The sequence below is a fragment of the Plutella xylostella genome, chromosome 14 (assembly GCF_932276165.1).
Source record: "Plutella xylostella chromosome 14, ilPluXylo3.1, whole genome shotgun sequence".
NCBI lineage: Eukaryota > Metazoa > Arthropoda > Insecta > Lepidoptera > Plutellidae > Plutella > Plutella xylostella.
In genome coordinates, this window is record NC_063994.1 from 5,526,644 (window position 1) to 5,549,097 (window position 22,454).

A 22,454-nucleotide genomic window follows, 5' to 3' on the forward strand; every position below is an offset into this window, starting at 1 on the left:
TTGGTAAATAGGTAAATTCATATTAGTTGCTACAGCTATAAACAATCTAAATGTTGACATTTTGGCAACTGGGGCATAGATCTCACCTAAATTAAACATATCATTCTGCTCAAAGCCCCTAGCAACTAGCCTAGCTTTATATTGCGTTAAGTTGTTACAATTTTTTACTTTAAACACCCACTTACAACTAACACTGTTATGTGCATCATGTCCTTCACAGATTGTCCACGTCTCATTCTCTTTCAAAGTGTCCAGCTCCCTCTTCACTGCTTCCTCCCATTTACTCGCATCTTTCCTCCTCATAGCCTCCTGGTACGTAGAAGGGTACTCCGTCTCTGTCGTCACATTGTAACACATATAGCGTGGATTCGGCTTCCGAGTACGCTGACCTCTCCGTACCTCTTGGTCTGGTCTCTCTGCTACTTCTTCAGCAGACTTCTCAGATGTTGCACATGGTTCATATTCACTATCAGAAGATTCTCCTGGCAACAGCCTGTCATCGCTCCCTACATTTATGTCTTGCACATTCTGCTGTATGACGGTACATTCTTCATTCACGTGTCCCTCGTAGCTTGGTTCTGACATGCCAGCCTCTACATCAAGGCTCACCAGTGGCTCTCTCTCTTCTGGAACTTCTGTCTTTTCCTTTTGTTCTATGAACACCACATCTCGTTTGGTTTCAACATAATTTTTATTTGGAAAGTAGATTCTGTAGCCTTTCACATGTTGTCCATAGCCAACCATAACAACTCCTTTCTCTCCTTTAGATTCCCACTTCCTTCTCTTCTCCTTTGGTATGTGTACGAACACAGGCGTACCAAAGATCTTCAGAGTATTTATATCAAAAGTTTCTTTTGTCCACATTTCAAATAGAGTCTTTCCTGGCTCATTACTTTTTCCTGTTCTATTCAACACATATGCTGCCGTATTGATAGCTTCAGCCCATAACTTCTTTTATTATTTTAGTTAACAGAAACCGGCTTACACATTCATGAATTAAATACCTATTTTGATCTTCATAATTCAGACATTAAATCAAGTTTTCTTATACAAAAAATTACATTCCATGAATTTGAAAATAGTTTGAACTCGCGAAAGAATACATCACCTGGATTTGATGATTTTCCTTATATTCTTATAAAAAAATTAGATACTTCAGTGCAGAAATTATTTTTAAATATACTTTATAGTCTTTGGGTGAATCAAATAATCCCACAATCTTGGAAGACTCAATGTGTTATTCCTGTTTTAAAACAAGATAAGCCTCCAGAAGATCCAAATTCATATAGACCCATTTCTCTCATCATGTTTAGGTAAAATATTTGAAAATATGATTAAAACTCGTCTTGATTGGTTTGTTGAGTCAAATGGCTTGATTCCCAATGTTCAATATGGCTTCAGAAAAGGCAGAAGTTGTGCTGACAGTTTCGTCTCCCTTATCTCAGATCTGGAAAATGCAAAACATAATAAAGTTAGTGCTGTGTGTGCTTTCCTAGATGTACAAGGTGCATTTGACAATGTCCAACCAAGTATACTTGTAAAAAAGTTATCAGGGCTGGGTATTCCCGGTATCCTATGTAAATGGATTTATAATTTTTTGATTGATAGAGTTTTATATGTAAAGCATAATAATAACTTATATGGACCAAAAACTGCCTCTAAAGGCACAATGCAAGGTGCAACTTTATCGCCATTGTTGTATAATTTATACACAAGTGAGATATGTAAATAATAAGTTTGTAAATATACTGCAATTTGCGGATGATCTTGTATTATACAGTATGAATGTTAATGTGGATGTAGCAATACATAATTTAAATAGTGCTTTAACACAATTACATCATTATTATAGCGGTAGATTGAAACTTAAAATCATTCCTAATAAAAGTAAAGTAGTAATATTTAGTAAGGACTCCAACAATGATGCAGTTATGTACAATGATGTAGAGATCTCAACAGCTAGCTGTCACAAGTTTTTAGGTGTTATCATAGATAATAAATTGTCATTCAAACAACACTGTTTGATGTTTAGCTGGTGTATCTTTGGGTGCAGACCCAAAGACACTGACCGTACTATATAAAGCTATAGTCAGAAGTCATTTTGATTACAGCTGCTTTGCTTATATGAATAGTACTCATGTAAATAAGTTAGATATTATTCAGAACAGAGCTTTGAGAATTATTTTAGATGCTATGTGCTCAACTCCTATTCGTGCAATGGAAATTGAAGCCATGGTAATGCCTCTTAATATACGAAGGCTTTTATTAGCTGAAAGATTTTCATTAAAACTTGTATCATCCAATAATCAACAGATAATTAAAAAAATCTTACCTAATTCAATTGTCCATCAAACACCTATGACCTCAGGTGATGATTTTTTATGGAACAGAAGTCCCAATTTGTCTCAGATTCTCCTGGAAATTAAAAGTAAATACTCAAATATATGTATTAGGCCTTTATGGCCAATCTATTTATATACCTATAGCAATCTTCTATTCAAAATTTAAATAATAGATTTTACAGTGAATAATAATACAGAACTTTTACAATTTCTAGATCTTAATAGAGAATATTATAAACTTTATACTGATGGAAGTAAAACAAGCTCTCATGTGCGTAGTGCTGTATATGTATATGATCCACAATTGAACTTTTCTCAGAGCTTTGTTCTCAATAATAACTGTAGCATTTTCACTGCAGAGGCTTTTACAGTGTTAGAAGCCCTGAAGCGTATAAACTCTGTACATAATTACAAGTGTTTCATAATATTAACAGACTCATTAAGTTTGGTGGAAAGTTTGAGGAACCCGAAATGTCATTTTAAAACTAATTATATTTTATTTTTAATTATAAATAATGTACAAAAATATGAATTGATTGGTATAAACATATTATTTATGTGGATTCTTTCTCATAGAGGGATCACAGGTAATGAAATAGCAGATAGAATAAATAGCCTATGAAGGTATAAACTCATTAGATGTAAATGTAAGTACACTTGTAAATATACCATTTACTGATTGTTATAATAGCATTAGTAATGACATGTACAGTTTATGGAAAGATTTTTAGAAAAAAGACCAATAAATTAATGGGAAAGGAAAATGGTATGGAAGTATACAAGAAGACTTACCTTCTAAGCCCTGGTATAATGATTTGAAAAAAGCCAGTCGAGATTTTATCACAACAATGAATAGACTGAGATTTATAAGATTTAGGGTCTGTTTCACAATGTCTGGTTAGTGGCTACCTGACGGATAAAATACATGCTGTCACTCTCTGTTATTATTTTTTAGACAGTGACAGCATGTATTTTATCCGACTGGTAGCGACTAACCAGACATTGTGAAACAGGGGCTTAACATTATAGATAGCACATGTTTATCATTTCAAAATGCTGTTGGAACGCTAGAACATATGTTTTTTGAATGCCCTACCCACAACATGGAACGTTTAGTTTTTGCAAGTGAAGTGAGTGAATTTATAACAAATGAAGATAATCCCTCCCGCCGCCTCATTATGCTACTAAAATTAAAAGTGTGCTTTAATGCTATATACTATTATATTAAAAATACCTTCAATAAAATATAGTGAAGAAGTGAAAGTGCAACTGTGCTGTGAAATGTGAAAATAAAGACATGGCTTAAAGGCCCAGTGGCCAAGCCAAAATCCTTAAAAAAAAATAATATCTTTTTATGATTATTCTACGCTTCATGAAGACGTTTTATGGACAATATGAGACATCGTGCCGGTGTTGGGATAAAATAACCTATAACCTATAATGGATGAACTAACTTATCGGCCCTAAATAGGTGTTGTTATAGTTTTCTTATTTAGGTGTATTTGTGCATCCGTGTTAGCGGTCGGGTGTACGGTTATGTTATTAACAATATCGACGGGTTAAATTTGAATATAGGTTATTATTATGCCTACTTTACAAATAAACTTAAATTTGCTATCTTACTTACAGGACTTGTTTACTAGGATTTAACGCTTTTCCCATCGTGGCAGACGCGCTAGGCCCCTCTGAGGACCCCTGAATTTCGGCTTTCCCCCTCGCTTTCTTCTCTTCTTTGGTCGTCGTTTCCCTTCGTTGTTGTTCCCGGTGATTTCCAAGGAGTGTGGCGTCGTTGGAGGTGGCGGTGTTGTCCGCGGGGGTGGTGGTGTCGGTCGGATGTAGATGGTCCCGTCTGCCATTATTTCTATCCCTGCTACGGTGTCCTCGGTCTCTGGGATGTGTATCGTCGGTGGAGATGGTGGTGGTGTAGTTAGGTCGATGACGATCGCTAGCGACCCGTCCGCCCGGATCGTGATCTCCGACGCCTTCCCGGTCACTTTGAGGTTGCCTTCGACTGTTGTTCTGGACATGTTGTCTCTTCAACTGGCCGATTTCTTTTTCGTCTTGCATATTTACCGGTTGATAATTGTGTTTGAGGGTAGTTGTGGTTGTTATTCATGGGCCTGTTCCATACGAGTTGCGGTCGAGTTTTAATTATTTTATTAGTTATATAAACATATAACTAAGTCCTTTATGTGGGCTACGTATTTTTTATGATTATGCATTTTATATTATTCTACCTCGGGCAGACTATTCGGCTAGGCAGAAGCAACTTCGACAAGGAGGCTACAAGGCGCATCCAACTGGGTTGGGCTGCATTCGGGAAACTTATTCTCCTCGGCCATTCCTCAGAGCCTGAAGACAAAAGTCTTCAACCAGTGCGTCCTGCCAGTGATGACGTATGGTGCAAAGACGTGGACACTGATGACGGTAGGACTGGTCCACCGATTTAAAGTCGCTCAGCGTGCTATGGAGAGAGCTATGCTTGGGGTTTCTCTGATGGATCGTATCAGAAATGAGGTTATCCGTCAGAGGACTAAGGTTACCGACATAGCTGTCAAAATATGCAAGCTTAAGTGGCAGTGGGCTGGTCATATCTGCCGAAGAACCGATAACCGTTGGGGTAGACGAGTTCTCGAGTGGAGACCACGAACAGGCAAACGCAGCGTGGGACGCCCTCCTGCCCGCTGGACTGACGACCTTAGGCGGGTGGCGGGTAGTGGTTGGATGAGGAAGGCCGAGGACCGAGTGTTGTGGCGCTCCTTGGGAGAGGCCTATGTCCAGCAGTGGATGATTATTGGCTGATGATGATGAGCCGCTGTCAGGCATGGGCCCGGTCAAGACACGGTGTAGCGTGAATCATGCTTTAATAAGCGATCGATATTAAGTTGCAGCACGATCCCACGTAGTCATCGTGCTGAAACTGCAGCACTGCTACTGCATCGTGCAGTAGCTGAGACTGTGTGTCTTAACACTTTTGTACCTTGTCCAACTCATATTTGAATGTGTAATTGTAGTTTGTGACTTTGACAAGGTGCAGAAGTGTAAAGCTAGAAGTACACCTTATGCCTAGCAATCTTATTTTTTTTTACTCAAATCAGTCATATTTTAGAACTTAGTGCCAATTTCTCCATTGTTGGTTATCTAACCGACAGGGATTGATTTATAAATTAAACGTCACCTCCATATAAAATTCATGACAGATGTGTCAAAAGTCAACCACTACTCCCTGGTTATGCTCTAACCGAGAATGGAGAAATTGGCACTTAATTTGAAACTACTTATTGGCTAACTTAACGAATGCATCTTTCATTGCACTAAGAACAGATGTTATATTTTCCAGTACTAACACTGCATTTCTTACGGTCTCCATCATTTTTTGTTCTGTCTGAAGCCGGCTCTGTTCCAACTCGTATGCCCAAGCAGGCACATTATCGTGTCGTGGTCTTGATTGTAAAAATAATTACACGTATTTTAATATTGATAATGGAAAATTTCCCATAATGGTTATAAAATAAGTAGCCAAGTGCGAGTCTGACTCGGGCAAGAAGGAAGCCGTGTGAGTACCATTATTTGAAGTGATAAGCTTGTTTTCAAAGGGTTTCTAATCTGACTGGCCAAGGTGACAAACCCTAGTCTAGTTCCAGTGTTAGTAGCCGCGTATACCCGAGCGCATGTCTAGGCACACCGAGCATTGGATCGCTGTCGGTGAGGCGTGCGCTCAGGTATACGCGGCTAGTCACTAACACGAAAGGAAAGAGAAATAAGCAAAAAAAACTTGTACTCACGAGTTCTAGTGCTGTTATTTTCCTTCGGCCGCCATCGCAACTGTGTTTCGCAACCAGTTGTGATGGAAGATTTTTTTACCTTTGATGGCAACTAGTTGCGATCGAAGAATGTTTTGTGTTTATACACAACCAGTTGCCAACTAAGAATTTTTGTAACGGTGTAGTTGCGACAAAATATCTTTAATTCTTAATACGCAACCGTAGGTAGATTATAGTTCGAGCAACATAAATCGCACCACAATGTACGGTCAGCCTCAAAAGTTGATGAACAGATCCAAATTTTCAAAATATGTGCACATTGTAAAGTTCCATATGTCACGGAACAAATTAGGCATATTAGCGTAGCATATTAGTCATACTGTATGTTGTACGTAAACATGCAATTTTATACTTTTTATAACAAAAAAAAATGTTTAAATATAAACGTTCATTTAATTTTTCAACTTATAATAAGATATGAACAGTAGAACATCTTAAAATTACAAAAAAAATGTTTCTTTCTCTTAAGCAGTTGAATGGACCACAGAAATAAAAACATAAACCCTTAATTAATAACTGAACACTTGAACTCCTAACCACCCTGGGTAACATATCGGGTTCCTACTGAACATATACCTACACATATATTTTTATTAAAACGTTATAGAAAAAGGACTGATTATCTCCAAGCAATGACCCACTGTAATTTCATTTTCTTCTAAGTCCTTATTGGCTAAATTAATTTCCTTGTCAATCAATTGGTATTCTTTCTTCTTCTTAGTTGCGGTTTTTAATTCGTACGCAGTACTTTGTGTTTGCAAAACATTCAACAACTGTCCCGAATTATCGGGAGTTGTACCGATTTCGACTCACAGAATAATCAAGATAATTATTCTGAGTGTAGACGAGCCTTAATATTAATATCGGCGAGTTGAGGGTAGACTAATTTATCCACGTAAACGAGGAGCGCGGGAGCGTTTTTCACTTTTGGTGAGCAGCCGCGGTGAGCAGACGGAGAGTGAGGGAGTTATCAGTGTCGTGGGTGCGAGAGGACCCCGCGGAGCGGAGCCGAGGCGCCCACGCTCGGGGAGCCGAGGCGGGCGTGATGGCCCGGTTCCGACAACAGCCAGTTACTGCAAGTGCGCAGCTAAGTGACCTTTCTACTTACCTTTTATATCTCGTTTATGATTGATAAGTTATACCTACACTTGATTTCTTGATGTACCAATTGTGTTTATAATGAGTAAGGAAACTAAGGAGCTAATAATGTAAGGTTTAAAGGAGGTACGAGGTACATACCGTACCCGTACCGTGTGATAATAGATAGATTAGATATTCAGTGCGCCAGGGGAAACAATCCCATGTGATCAGTGTAAGAAGCTAGGGAATCAATCCCATGTGATCAGTGTAAGAAGCTAGGGAAACAATCCCATGTGATCAGTCCCAGGGAACAACCCTGCTAGCGAGGCACGGGGTGGCTATAGGGGAGGTTGGAGGCCACTGGGGTGAAACCCCTAAGAACATCAGGATTATCCTTGACATTCAGACGATCAGGTTATTAGACTGATCGGTCATCACGTGTGCATGATATTAAGTAACTAATATGTTTATGATATATCCTATATTCAGTTCGTCACCGTGATTAGTATGTTTGTACTAATCACGGTTATTAACAGTTCAGATATTCGCGTTTACTCATATAAATAGTTAAATGAATCTGCGACATGGTGGAGATGCTGGGATCTGAGTCCAGTATTACAGCTTTGTTTGACTTGTGAGCAAATTTAAATTTACCCTGATAAGGGTTTTGCAAAATACAAGTAAATATGTTTTGAAATTTCATTATAAACATTCACCAGTGAATAGTTAAGTTGTTTGATAGAAATTGGGGACTATTCTTGAGACTCGTAAGAGGTTTTATTGAAAATATACACATAAAGATTAAGATACCTACAAGTAAATTAGTTTGGTGTAGCTGTTATATTAGTAAGTAAGTCAATAGTATTTGACTTATTTGAGCATCGCTTATTGAGTATTTGATGAAATTACAAGTATAAATTGAAGTAAACATATGATATTTTAAATGATACGTACATTAGAGTCGCTTTTAGAGTAGCGTGACATTATATTGACAAGATACTTCCAGTAGTGGATGGCATACGATATCTGAGAGGATTATGATTGGAATTTGCAGTATGTCAGTTTGCAGTTAGCAATTGATCAAATTTAGACCTGCAAATGAGCGAAGTCAGATTTGAATTTATTAGTTATGATACTGAAATAATGTGATAGTACAGTCCGTTCACCGAAATGTGACTTTTAGATAATGAGAATTGTAGACTACAATCTGTTCACTCGGCATATATTTTTCCCTGAGTAATATACCTAGATATATTTAGTGATTTTTTGAGTAATTTATCATAGCGTGTGTGAGTAATTTACTCTTGGCACTTATTATGGTTCAGATTCAGATATTTAGTGATTGAATTAGACGCCATCGGGATAATCAAGTGGTTGCTTACAAGTTATTGGACTGCATAGATGTTACATAGTTAATGCTATTCTTGATAAATGAAGTACAAATTCAACAATTTCATAGTGAAATGAAACTTGTAAAGGAGCAAGTCACAGTAAGCTAACTGTACGAGGTGTGTAGACAACAGGCGCCCGCGCTGGCGCCACCGCCCGTTTCTTTGTTATGTTGCATTGTTGCGGTCTAAATAATTTTCAAAGAAATTTGTTTTTTATTGCTTATTGAATATGGTTCAGTTTAATGAAGGATTTCCCAGAAATTATTTTTGATTTGATGATAAGTAGTACAGACTCAGGTGATGCTCTTGCTTGTGGGTACCTACCCCTTGAAATTTAGAATAACCTGTTGAAAAGCTATGAGCTAAAGAATATACCTATACCAGATGTTCGAAAGGAACAGTTTGTCTATTACCAAACATTTATAGTTATCTTTGGATTGATAATTCGAGGATATTAGAATTAGATATCGTGAAAGTTGTTTGAACTTGTACTAAGTATATCAGTAGTCTGAGTTCCACTGAACTTCTTAGACGGTCAAGATTAATCTCTTGACATAGAGTCAATTAATTCAATTAAAACAAATAGTACCGAATATGAATAGTGAAGTCAGCTAACGAAGATTATAAAATTGTATATACTGTTCTCTAAAGTTATACTTTCTAATATAAAGCTTCAAGTTATTTAGAAGTTAATGTATATGTCTTACTTCAGTTCAATGTGAATTTTAAAATGTTTAGATTTCAGTAAGCGTTAAACATTAGTTACAAGTGAATGGCCTTAACCAAGGAGCGACTCAGAAAAGGAACAGAATTTAAAGTAGGCACTTAGCTTATAAATCAAAGAACGTTTTTGGTTATTAATACCCAAGCAGAATGGCCAATACCGGAGAATGAATCTCCTCTTAAAAATGAATATGATTCACATTGTGCCCAATACTGTTAAGAATGTTTGAATTGTCATTGTACTCTTACTGAGTATACTTACTTATACTTACATACATCTTAGCAATGTAAAATTTCAGATAAATTCTTGCGATTTTCTTCTTAAGCAGACCAGTCGTAACATAAGTCTGTATAGTTGCTTAAGTACTGTACCTTCAACCTAAAGTTTCTGAAGGTAAAGGAAAACAAACTGTAAAATTGATATATACTCAGTTGAAATTAGATATATGTATACTGGGTTAACTAAGACTATTCCTTTTCTTTGCATAATAAGTACCAAGTTGGGACACACAATTACGTGCCAACGTAAATAAGATATACCTATAGAATGTTTATAGTAATCATAGAATTTAAAGGATCACGAGTGATCTCAGAAGTTTTAGTCAATGAGTCCGAGAGGAAAATAAATAGTTTCAGTTTCATCAAAGTTGAAACAGTTGTATGTGAGATGAAGTTGATTAGTTTCGTTCTAGCTGTTAGAATTATAGCACAAGTAAATAATGTGGCGCGACAACACTTGCATGGTTGCATGTTATGACTTATCAGTAACAGTAAGTTGTCCAACAGTAAGTTGCCTATTCAGAGAGACCAAGTTAAGTCAGTCAATCAGCATTGTGGTATGTGGTATTCACCATATTTTTACCACCATAATATTGAAATCTGTCGTAAAATTGGCATTTTTTTATGAAAGTTCTGCTATGATTAATGTTATAACATTCTATAGTTATAGCACGTAAAATAGCCCAGTTGCAGAAAAGGCATTGCTATTAAGACATAAGAATTCAGATCTAGTTAAGAAGTCAATCTAGACTACTCATTGACAATGTGGAATACCTACAAAGTAACTGTCAAAATCTTAGTGATACATATCATGTTGTGTACCAACATGATATGTATCCGTATGATGTAGATCGATTATTAATTTAGAGTTTTACTTTACGAAACGTAGTCTTAAATCCATGGTTATAACAGTACTGATATAGAGGAACGTTAGATATAGAACATAGACCACCACAGACTTAAATTAGTCATCAAAGATAAAATTCAGATTCACGTTATTTTGAATCCAAAATAGTTATATTAGTAAAAACAAGTTTGCCATAGGTAAATAGTATGGATAACCAAGTAGTATATAAACACATCTCTTTTATTGAGATCTGCAATATTTTTAGATTTGAATCATTATATCAAATTTTTTAGAGTCCAATTATGTGTGGTGTACAATGTATAATTGTATACATATAATGCACATGACCTTAACTAGCATGTGGTATTGGTACTCATAAAGTAAAGTACCTACGTAAGAAGAGAATTATATGTAGATATACATGGGTACGTACGTACGTCACCAATGGAAGAAGAATTCAATAGACAGATAGACGGTAATCCTCTTTATGTTTCCTTAACATACAGATGTTATATCAGAAGAACATTGTATAAGTCAGAAGTTTAAGTAGTGTGAGTGTTGAAGCAAAAGGGTACCTAGTGGGTACCTAAGTCTCAATTAAAATTAAAGATTAACAATTTTCAAGTTAAATATTGAGTACTTACTAACTAGAGAACGGATGTGCAAACTGGTGCTTACGTACTATATATTAGGCTTGAAGAAGGATAGATAGAATATGTGCAACACATGTAGGTACATGTGTTGCACATGATGTTGGCTGTGTTTTAGTGTGAATAAATGAAATGAATATTTGAGACCCAATGGGGATGTAACTGAAATATTATGTAATTATAAGATAAGATAAGAAGACCATTAGACTTCATTGTAATAAATGGCATATATTGTGTTTAAAGGTCGTGTAGGACCAAATTAAACAAGAAAAGGCAATAAAATTTAGTTTTACTTACAACAATTGAGTATTAAGAGTTTATGCCTATTTTAGAATATATGTATATTTTTAACATTGATTTTCGTTTACGCATGGACAACAGTAGATTTCCAACGTCCGAAAACTGCATTAAACGGTTGGAAACAAGTGGGCTTTCATGGTATATAGGAACACAAGGCTAACTATATCTTAATCGCTTTATTTATAGCCTAAAAGGGTCGGCTTCCGGTGTTACTTCCATGCCGGTATTAACCGGTTCGATACCGGTATTGCGGTGTTGCATGCCATAATGCAGATAGACAGATATGCAAATGGTAACCTGTGTGCATTTTATAGTGAATGGGTACTACTATACTTGTTCATTGAGTCAGAGTCAGGGTCAGAGTCAGAGTCAGAATCAGAGTCAGAGTCAGAGTCAAAGTCAAAGTCAAAGTCAAAGTCAGAGTCAGAGTCAGAGTCAGAGTCAGAGTCACAGTAAGAGTCACAGTCAGTCACAGTCAGAGTCACAGTCAGTCAGAGTCACAGTCAGAGTCACAGACAGAGTCAGTGGCAAAGTCAGTGCCCGTTGTAATTGGAAAGGTTGAGCTAATTTATAAGTAATGAACCTACCCATACATCTGAACTTTCATAGAACGTTGAACAGAACTATAGACAGAACATATAATTGCATATCAGTATCAGTATCAGAACCAGTATCAGCATCAGTATCGGTGTATGACTAACCGTGTCATCAAACTCTGTATAATAACCAAGTCCAGTGTCAGACCAAGAGAGAGTTAGCCTCAGTTTAGATATACTAAAGTATCTTATTCATGATCAGGACTTCTCTTGACTTTTATGTGGGTTTACTATCACATAATATTCCCAGCAACTTAGTCCTATTACAAATACTTGTTGCAATGAATGTTTCCAAACTAATATCGTAATCTGTTAATGATAAAGAGACAGATTCTTTAATGGTATTCTAATATGAAGGGATGAAAAGACAGAATAGCACTCCTAAAGTTCAGGCATACTATAAGAGTCTGATGACTACTAAGTTAATGTTTTATGGCAGACGGACAGACATAAGTATACCTGCTTTCACTAGGTATTTCAATAACAAAATGGATTTTGTTGTTTTGCTAGCATTTATTATCATTACCAATCTATAATAACTAGCACTGTTTTATACGAATAGTCGTAAGGATAAAAGACTTGCCATAGGGCAACGACGTAATAAGTCGAATACAAATCACAATTTTTAACTTTGAACTGCTGTTAACTTCCTATATTTGCCCTTGAACCATGTATGTGTTGGTTCAACATTTTAACTGACAAAGGCAATATGAAAGCATAACAATAATGATGGAGGTTACAGAATGTAAAATATTACAATACACAGAAATTTACTCTAATGCTTGTTATAATAAAAGCTAAGGCTTAGATGTTCAAATTAAAAGTTTTTCTGTGCCGGGGAGGGTCTTCGAACGTAGTTCAAGATAATAGCTTGTAGTAGCTAACACTCCACTTATACCAAAACATAAATACATATAGAATAATAAAATTGAGTTACAGTATGGTTATAGATGAAGAGATTAATATAGTTGTTGTACATTGAACATTCATTTGGGATACCTACTAATATTTATATCCTTAGAATAGCAAACAATAAATACAATATTAATAAAGATAAATGATAAGAATATGACATGATTATATTGTTTAGTCTGAAGCGTTAATTTAGCTATATGGGGGACGTGTCGACACCGAATACATTATTGTGTGTTGAAATAGATGTATTCTATTCTATTCTGTGCAGAGAGGGGGCGATGTTTCTGTGCGTGGCTCTCTCGAGTGGAGCCTTTGTGCATTTCCCCTTGGTTTCGGCTAGGCCAGCCACAGCTCCCGAGTAAACTGTCACAATAGTTTGTTTGCTAATTCTTATTTGATTTAAGATTATCGTTGATTGAGTATTAAGATTTGGAGTGTTCAAGTGTCTACATGCTGAAGTCAACAGGAAAAATAGCTAAAAGCAGAAAATTGCAGTACAGTCGTGTGTATTATGTGACAGATATCAGTAATAAATGTAAATGCAAGAAGAGGTGTAGTAAGAAAAGAAGAGGTGTAGTAAGAATAAAAGATAATAGAAAAATAGGATGAACTATTATTTGTAATAGAAGCCACATAGTAGAAGTATCAAATAGAACTTGCAATAGAAAATTGCTTGAATTACTGGAATGTTGTTATGGTACGAAAGGAGAAGTGCAATTGAGGAACTTGTAGCAAAGGAGCCAAAACTAGAGATTGCTACCGATGTATGCTTTATTGCTTATTAATGAAACAGGCATTAATATAGACGTAAAATCAAAACACGAAAAATTTGAGAAGGGTCTAATTTGTCGGTGGCTGATCTATACATATACTTATGACCTATATTAGAATAGGTAAAAGCGTCTCACTCATAGAAACTTTTCTCTCGGCGGGAGTGTCCCGAATTATCGGGAGTTGTACCGATTTCGACTCACAGAATAATCAAGATAATTATTCTGAGTGTAGACGAGCCTTAATATTAATATCGGCGAGTTGAGGGTAGACTAATTTATCCACGTAAACGAGGAGCGCGGGAGCGTTTTTCACTTTTGGTGAGCAGCCGCGGTGAGCAGACGGAGAGTGAGGGAGTTATCAGTGTCGTGGGTGCGAGAGGACCCCGCGGAGCGGAGCCGAGGCGCCCACGCTCGGGGAGCCGAGGCGGGCGTGATGGCCCGGTTCCGACAACAGCCAGTTACTGCAAGTGCGCAGCTAAGTGACCTTTCTACTTACCTTTTATATCTCGTTTATGATTGATAAGTTATACCTACACTTGATTTCTTGATGTACCAATTGTGTTTATAATGAGTAAGGAAACTAAGGAGCTAATAATGTAAGGTTTAAAGGAGGTACGAGGTACATACCGTACCCGTACCGTGTGATAATAGATAGATTAGATATTCAGTGCGCCAGGGGAAACAATCCCATGTGATCAGTGTAAGAAGCTAGGGAATCAATCCCATGTGATCAGTGTAAGAAGCTAGGGAAACAATCCCATGTGATCAGTCCCAGGGAACAACCCTGCTAGCGAGGCACGGGGTGGCTATAGGGGAGGTTGGAGGCCACTGGGGTGAAACCCCTAAGAACATCAGGATTATCCTTGACATTCAGACGATCAGGTTATTAGACTGATCGGTCATCACGTGTGCATGATATTAAGTAACTAATATGTTTATGATATATCCTATATTCAGTTCGTCACCGTGATTAGTATGTTTGTACTAATCACGGTTATTAACAGTTCAGATATTCGCGTTTACTCATATAAATAGTTTAATGAATTTGCGACAACAACTGAGGCAATGTAGGATATTTACGTCCAATGTAGCGATTAATTTTGGAGTGCAAGCCTTCTATGTTATTATTTGTCCTAACTTTTTCGCCGGCACAAGAACAAGAATTTAACAGTTCATTTTTTTTCAGCCATTGTCTTTTGAAATATTTATGAAATTTTTGTATCGTATCACTTTTAGGACTTTTTTTCATGACGTATAGGTATCCGTTCTCAATATATTCAGTAGGTAGGCGAGCTAGACCGACACATCGTGCAACATGCCGTTTTTCCGTTCTGAGTTTTAGCTTTTCTCCATAAGGAACGGTTGAAATGGAAATAGCAACCTTTAAAAATAACTTCTGGAAACACATTCTGAAAAGCATTTATTGCCGCAAGTTCAAAATCTAGGGTTATCATTTTTGGTTTCCAATATACAGGGTGTTGCAAAAAGGGTATACTAAGCCGAAACCTACATGTGCAGCATGTTATATCTAAGCCCGAAACTGAAATCAGAATTTGAAAATTCGCGAAAAAAAAATTCATTTTCCATAGAAACTTTGTTGGTCACGTGACTTTTACCATGGTTTTGTTTTTCGCGAATTTCCAAATTCTGATTGATTGATTGATCTCAAAAGTTGGTACCTTACTTAAACACATACCGCCGTTTTGGAGTTCCTCGACGACTTCTTCATATTGCTGTTTTATTGACAGGAAATTGCAGCTGCTTGTTTGTTTTAGGCGATCAAATCTTTGTAATATTATATTTCTACTCCGGTCAGTTACACAGTCACTGTCATGTACGGTCAGGTGCAGAGAAACCTGACCCCCCTCCCATAGTAACAATGCTTCTGAGAGGGGTCAGGTTTTTCTGCACCTTACTGTACCTTAGATATCTTTGTCACCTCATAATGGTCGTTCAGAGTTAAATTTCCTTTACATCCTTTCTTTCCATGACATTTAAAAAATTAATCACCATTTTTATACTGCTTTTTCCAGTGATAACGGTATCCTTCAAATAGAACACATATACCGCCCCTCCTTGAAGATATATATAAATATATATAAATTCAATTTTAGATGAGCTGGGATAAATATTTGATGTCGACATTGCATGCACTTGAATATTGAAGTATTAATAATCTTGGAAGGCGTAATGCATTAAATCGATAACCTATGCTCTAATTCGTATCGTATCGGAAAGTATTTAAATAAATATGAAATGACAGGAATAAACAAATACTTTTTCTTAGTGTCAGATGTCAGTTTGAAAGGTTTTATAATTTTTCTATCAAATGTACATTTGGTACCATAAAGGTTGCATACAAAGAAAATGAAAATATATTTGTCAACTGGTTGCGAAACTTAGTTGTAAACACAAAACATTCTTCGATCGCAACTAGTTGCCATCAAATGTAAAAAAATCTTCCATCACAACTGGTTGCGAAACACAGTTGCGATGGCGGCCGAATAGGACCAGAATCCAACATATTTGGTGCAACATTAGCAGTTTCTCCCACTGGTGCAGCGTTAGCAGTTTCTTCCACGGTTATTACAATATGCCAGGCATATTAAAATATGCCTTGTATTTTCAGATATCATGGATAACATTGAGGCAGGCAGAAACAACCCAGAGGAGAGAAATGAAAATGATCGAAATATAGCTGGAAATATTGCAAGACAAAATTTCATAAGAAATAATTTTAGATAATAAACAAAAATTTGTACATACCTGAAGAACCACATTTTTTTTCCCAAAAAAATTCTTGTAAGTGGAGAATCCTAGATCTCTTTTCCTCATTTTTTAATTGCATCGCAATTAATGTCTCCATAGGCTTATTTAGATCTATCTGTAAATAATAATACATATTATTAATACATCTTCATCATTCTAACAAAAAATGCAAATGGTACCTGTATAATATAAAAAAATACACTTACCTACATTTTCATTGTCCTCATTCAATTTATTTTGCCGCTTCCTCTTACTACCCTTTGAGCGTTTGGGGGTAGGCGCTGTGTGTGTAGTCTCCGGCTGAGGGTGGCTCTCAGTGAGGGGTAGCTGGGTGGACAATAAGGTGTCCATTTCTATATTGTCATTATTCTGTAAGGAGCAAACAGTTCGGTAATCTTATAAATACATTTTTCACAATGAGATGAATGCAATAAAATATGCCTTATGTATACATATACTTCTACAGCTTCAGAAGACACCACATAAATTACTTTGACGACCGAATGGCGTAGTGGTCAGTGACACAGACTACTGAGCCGAAGGTCCCGGGTTCGATTCCCGGCTGGGGCAGATATTTGTTTAAAAGACAGATATTTGTACTCGGGTCTTGGGTGTTGATATTTATATTTAGTATCTATCTATCTATGTATTTGTGTAGATATATCAGCTGTCCGACACCCATAACACAGGTTCTGCCTAGCTTGGGGTCGGATGGCCGTGTGTGAGATGTCCCCACATATTTATTTATTTATTTATTTACTTCTATAAGCGGAGATGGTGCCTTTGCTGGTGTCTCTGCAGGTATATTAGCCTGAAAAAGAACACTACATATTAATGTATGTAAATTTCCTAACTATTTCAGTGGTCTCTGTTGTGTGCAACTTAATATCTGCAAGTCAAAACATGCATGACACCACAATTTCTTTAAAAAAGCATTTCTTACTCTGACTGAGTCGCTGTCAAATTCATTTGAGTCGACAACAAACTCATTTGGCAGTCAGCTCAGTATCTCATCATCGTCGTGGTTGACTGATGACTGGCTGCCACCCCCAGTTTTCATAATCGATTTTCTTTCTTTGGCCAGCTCTTTTTTCTTGTCCATTTTTATCATAGACCACTGGGTCTTTAAATTCTTTACAGTACGTGGTAGCCCAGTGCTTCAGTCTGCAGTTCAGTTTGCCTGTTCGTGGTCTCCACTCGAGAACTCGTCAACCCCAACGGTTATCGGTTCTTCGGCAGATATGACCAGCCCACTGCCACTTAAGCTTGCATATTTTGACAGCTATGTCGGTAACCTTAGTCCTCTGACGGATAACCTCATTTCTGATACGATCCATCAGAGAAACCCCAAGCATAGCTCTCTCCATAGCACGCTGAGCGACTTTAAATCGGTGGACCAGTCCTACCGTCACTACAATTACACGTATTTTAATATTGATAATGGAAAATTTCCCATAATGGTTATAAAATAAGTAGACAAGTGCGAGTCTGACTCGGGCAAGAAGGAAGCCGTGTGGGTACCATTATTTGAAGTGATAAGCTTGTTTTCAAAGGGTTTCTAATCTGACTGGCCAAGGTGACAAACCCTAGTCTAGTTCCAGTGTTAGTAGCCGCGTATACCCGAGCGCATGTCTATTGTCTAGGCACACCGAGCATTGGATCGCTGTCGGTGAGGCGTGCGCTCAGGTATACGCGGCTAGTCACTAACACGATAGGAAAGAGAAATAGGCAAAAAAAACTTGTACTCACGAGTCCTAGTGCTGTTATTTTCCCTTCGGCCGCCATCGCAACTGTGTTTCGCAACCAGTTGTGATGGAAGATTTTTTTACCTTTGATGGCAACTAGTTGCGATCGAAGAATGTTTTGTGTTTATACACAACCAGTTGCCAACTAAGAATTTTTGTAACGGTGTAGTTGCGACAAAATATCTTTAATTCTTAATACGCAACCGTAGGTAGATTATAGTTCGAGCAACATAAATCGCACCACAATGTACGGTCAGCCTCAAAAGTTGATGAACAGATCCAAATTTTCAAAATATGTGCACATTGTAAAGTTCCATATGTCACGGAACAAATTAGGCATATTAGCGTAGCATATTAGTCATACTGTATGTTGTACGTAAACACGCAATTTTATACTTTTTATTTAAAAAAAAATGTTTAAATATAAACGTTCATTTAATTTTTCAACTTATAATAAGATAATTATGAACAGTAGAACATCTTAAGATTACAAAAAAAATGTTTCTTTCTCTTAAGCAGTTGAATGGACCACAGAAATAAAAACATAAACCCTTAATTAATAACTGAACACTTGAACTCCTAACCACCCTGGGTAACATATCGGGTTCCTACTGAACATATATACCTACACATATATTTTTATTAAAACGTTATAGAAAAAGGACTGATTATCTCCAAGCAATGACCCACTGTAATTTCATGTTCTTCTAAGTATGGCTAAATTAATTTCCTTGTCAATAAATTGGTATTCTTTATTCTTCTTAGTTGCGGTTTTTAATTCGTACGCAGTACTTTGTGTTTGCAAAACATTCAACAACTGAGGCAATGTAGGATATTTACGTCCAATGTAGCGATTGATTTTGGAGTGCCAGCCTTCTATGTTATTATTTGTCCTAACTTTTTCGCCGGCACAAGAACAAGAATTTAACAGTTCATTTTTTTTCAGCCATTGTCTTTTGAAATATTTATGAAATTTTTGTATCGTATCACTTTTAGGACTTTTTTTCATGACGTATAGGTATCCGTTCTCAATATATTCAGTAGGTAGGCGAGCTAGACCGACACATCGTGCAACATGCCGTTTTTCCGTTCTGAGTTTTAGCTTTTCTCCATAAGGAACGGTTGAAATGGAAATAGCAACCTTTAAAAATAACTTCTGGAAACACATTCTGAAAAGCATTTATTGCCGCAAGTTCAAAATCTAGGGTTATCATTTTTGGTTTCCAATATACAGGGTGTTGCAAAAAGGGTATACTAAGCCGAAACCTACATGTGCAGCATGTTATATCTAAGCCCGAAACTGAAATCAGAATTTGAAAATTCGCGAAAAAAAAAATCATTTTCCATAGAAACTTTGTTGGTCACGTGACTTTTACCATGGTTTTTTTTTTGCGAATTTCCAAATTCTGATTGATTGATTGATCTCAAAAGTTGGTACCTTACTTAAACACATACCGCCGTTTTGGAGTTCCTCGACGACTTCTTCATATTGCTGTTTTATTGACAGGAAATTGCAGCTGCTTGTTTGTGTTAGGCATAGAACAACGCGGACTCGGGTGTACCCTCGGGAAGCGTCATAGCGATCTTTCTTGATACAAAAAAGTCTGCCAATTTTTGCGGGGGGAAATTTTACCGTTTACCATGATTATGTCTCATGGGACATATCATTATGAGTTTTAATTCCCAGCAATAAGGGTTACGTGAAGTGACATTTAATAATGAACACAGTGTCTTAATTTTTCTTGCCAATGGATGTAACAATTATCGATAAGTGTTATCGATGAATTCGAGAACATGGGTTAGAAATACTAATTTCAAATTAATTAGGTATAGTTAAATTTAATTAGCAATGATTAATAAACGAAGTCACCCGCTTTTCTCTGTACATTTATACTCACGTAATAGGTCGCGAGCCGTATCGCCGTTTTTGAATGAGTACAATGCACTGAAGTTGTCGAGCAGCAACCGGGACCCACGGCTTAACTTCTGTCCGAAGCACGGAAGCGTACAGAAAAGAACCATTTGAAATCGGTAACTCATGCTGTACCTACCAATGGCTGTGGCTGACCGTGTCAGTTGTTGCTTAACCTCAGTGATCAGTTACGATTACTGAAGCCAATTCGACTACGGAGGCTTCCCAACTATGACCTTTTTTGTCGATTAATACATATCTACATACCGGTACATCACTATTGCATTTTTTTCACATTGGTTGCTAGGAAACATCTAATAACAATAAACCTTGACCAAATCTGTGATCAAATCCGGAATCCGGATATTCTATGAATTGAAGCTGTCATTTTAGTATGTAAACAAATCATTTTCTATGAAACGAACGCTTTGCCAACTAGAAGAGTCTAGTGAAAATTGAGACTGCAACTAGTTTTTATAAATCGGTGGGCCTTTCTGGCCTACCACCCCGCCAGAGGGGAACGTCTGCCTATGTCGTCTCCAGACCATTCATACTCAATGGTGTTAGGCGATCAAATCTTTGTAATATTATATTTCTACTCCAGTCAGTTACACAGTCACTGTCATGTACCTTAGATATCTTTGTCACCTCATAACGGTCGTTCAGAGTAAAATTTCCTTTACATCCTTTCTTTCCATGACATTTAAAAAATAAATCACCATTTTTATACTGCTTTTTCCAGAGATAACGGTATCCTTCAAATAGAACACATATACCGCCCCTCCTTGAAGATATAAATTCATTTTTAGATGAGCTGGGATAAATATTTGATGTCGACATTGCATGCACTTGAATATTGAAGTATTAATAATCTTGGAAGGCGTAATGCATTAAATCGATAACCTATGCTCTAATTCGTATCGTATCGGAAAGTATTTAAATAAATATGAAATGACAGGAATAAACAAATACTTTTTCTTAGTGTCAGATGTCAGTTTGAAAGGTTTTATAATTTTTCTATCAAATGTACATTTGTTACCATATAGGTTGCATACAAAGAAAATGAAAATATTTGCTATATTGGTTGCGAAACTTAGTTGTAAACACAAAACATTCTTTGATCGCAACTAGTTGCCATAAAATGTAAAAAAATCTTCCATCACAACTGGTTGCGAAACACAGTTGCGATGGCGGCCGAATAGGACCAGACCAGAATCCAACATATTTGGTGCAACATTAGCAGTTTCTCCCACTGGTGCAGCATTAGCAGTTTCTTCCACGGTTATTGGTGTACGATGGTAATCATGATCAACAATTGCAAATGTTGGCTCATGCTGATAGAAAAAATTATTATTAATTTTACTGAAAGAAAACTCACACTCGATGTAGCTTCAGAAATCGATTCTGCAGTAGAAGTGGAAGCAGTGGTATCAGCTATAGCTTCTGCAGCAGACGTAGAAGGAGTGGGGGCAGCTTCTTCAATACAGCTTGGATGTGGCAGTGCAGTGGGTGCGGAAGGAGAGACAACTATAGTAGGGTGAGGCAGTTGCACTCCTTCCAAGCCTTCAACTGCTACCCTCCCGATTATGGTAAGGGCCCTCTCTTCATAAATATTGAGGGGTTGTAAGTTATTTGGGATAAATAATACTGTGGGTTTGTCTGTACTCAACCGGGGCTCGAACCCGGTTTATTAGTATGGGAGGATAGCAGAAGGCTGAATTTAAAGAAGCGAACGAAATAAAATGCAAAGCTAAGAATGAATTTACGGGAGCGTATGAAATAAAGCACTGATAATGAATTAATTTAGTTATAGTGAAGGCCGAAACAAATTACACGTATTTACCAATTAACAATTTAGAATAATATCGAAGCGGGAAAGCGCGGGAAACAACAAAATGCGCGCGAGTGTCGATGGCTACCATCCAGGAGCAAGTGGCAGAGCGCGAGCGGCCGCCAGAGGTTCGTGAAGTATATTATTGTTACTTGCACCGTTCGGCGGGCACAAATTTCTTCCTGTGACGTAGGTGGTGGCGCGACTTCGTGTGATTCCTCAATGCAGTATCGCGGAGCGGAAGCACGGTGTAGCGGATTATGCCACCACAATACTTAAGTAAGTAAATAAAAATCAATAGTCTAAAATCTGCTTACCTGTTCCTCCGTGTTCACTGTATCATCTACAATAAAAGTGGGCCCCAAAAACCTCTCCATAATATCAAAGGCAAACCAAATCGGATTAAATATGTCATCGGCACCTGCACCGGATCGCATTGAATTATGTTTTTTCTTCAAAAGAGGCCTGAAAGTGGCC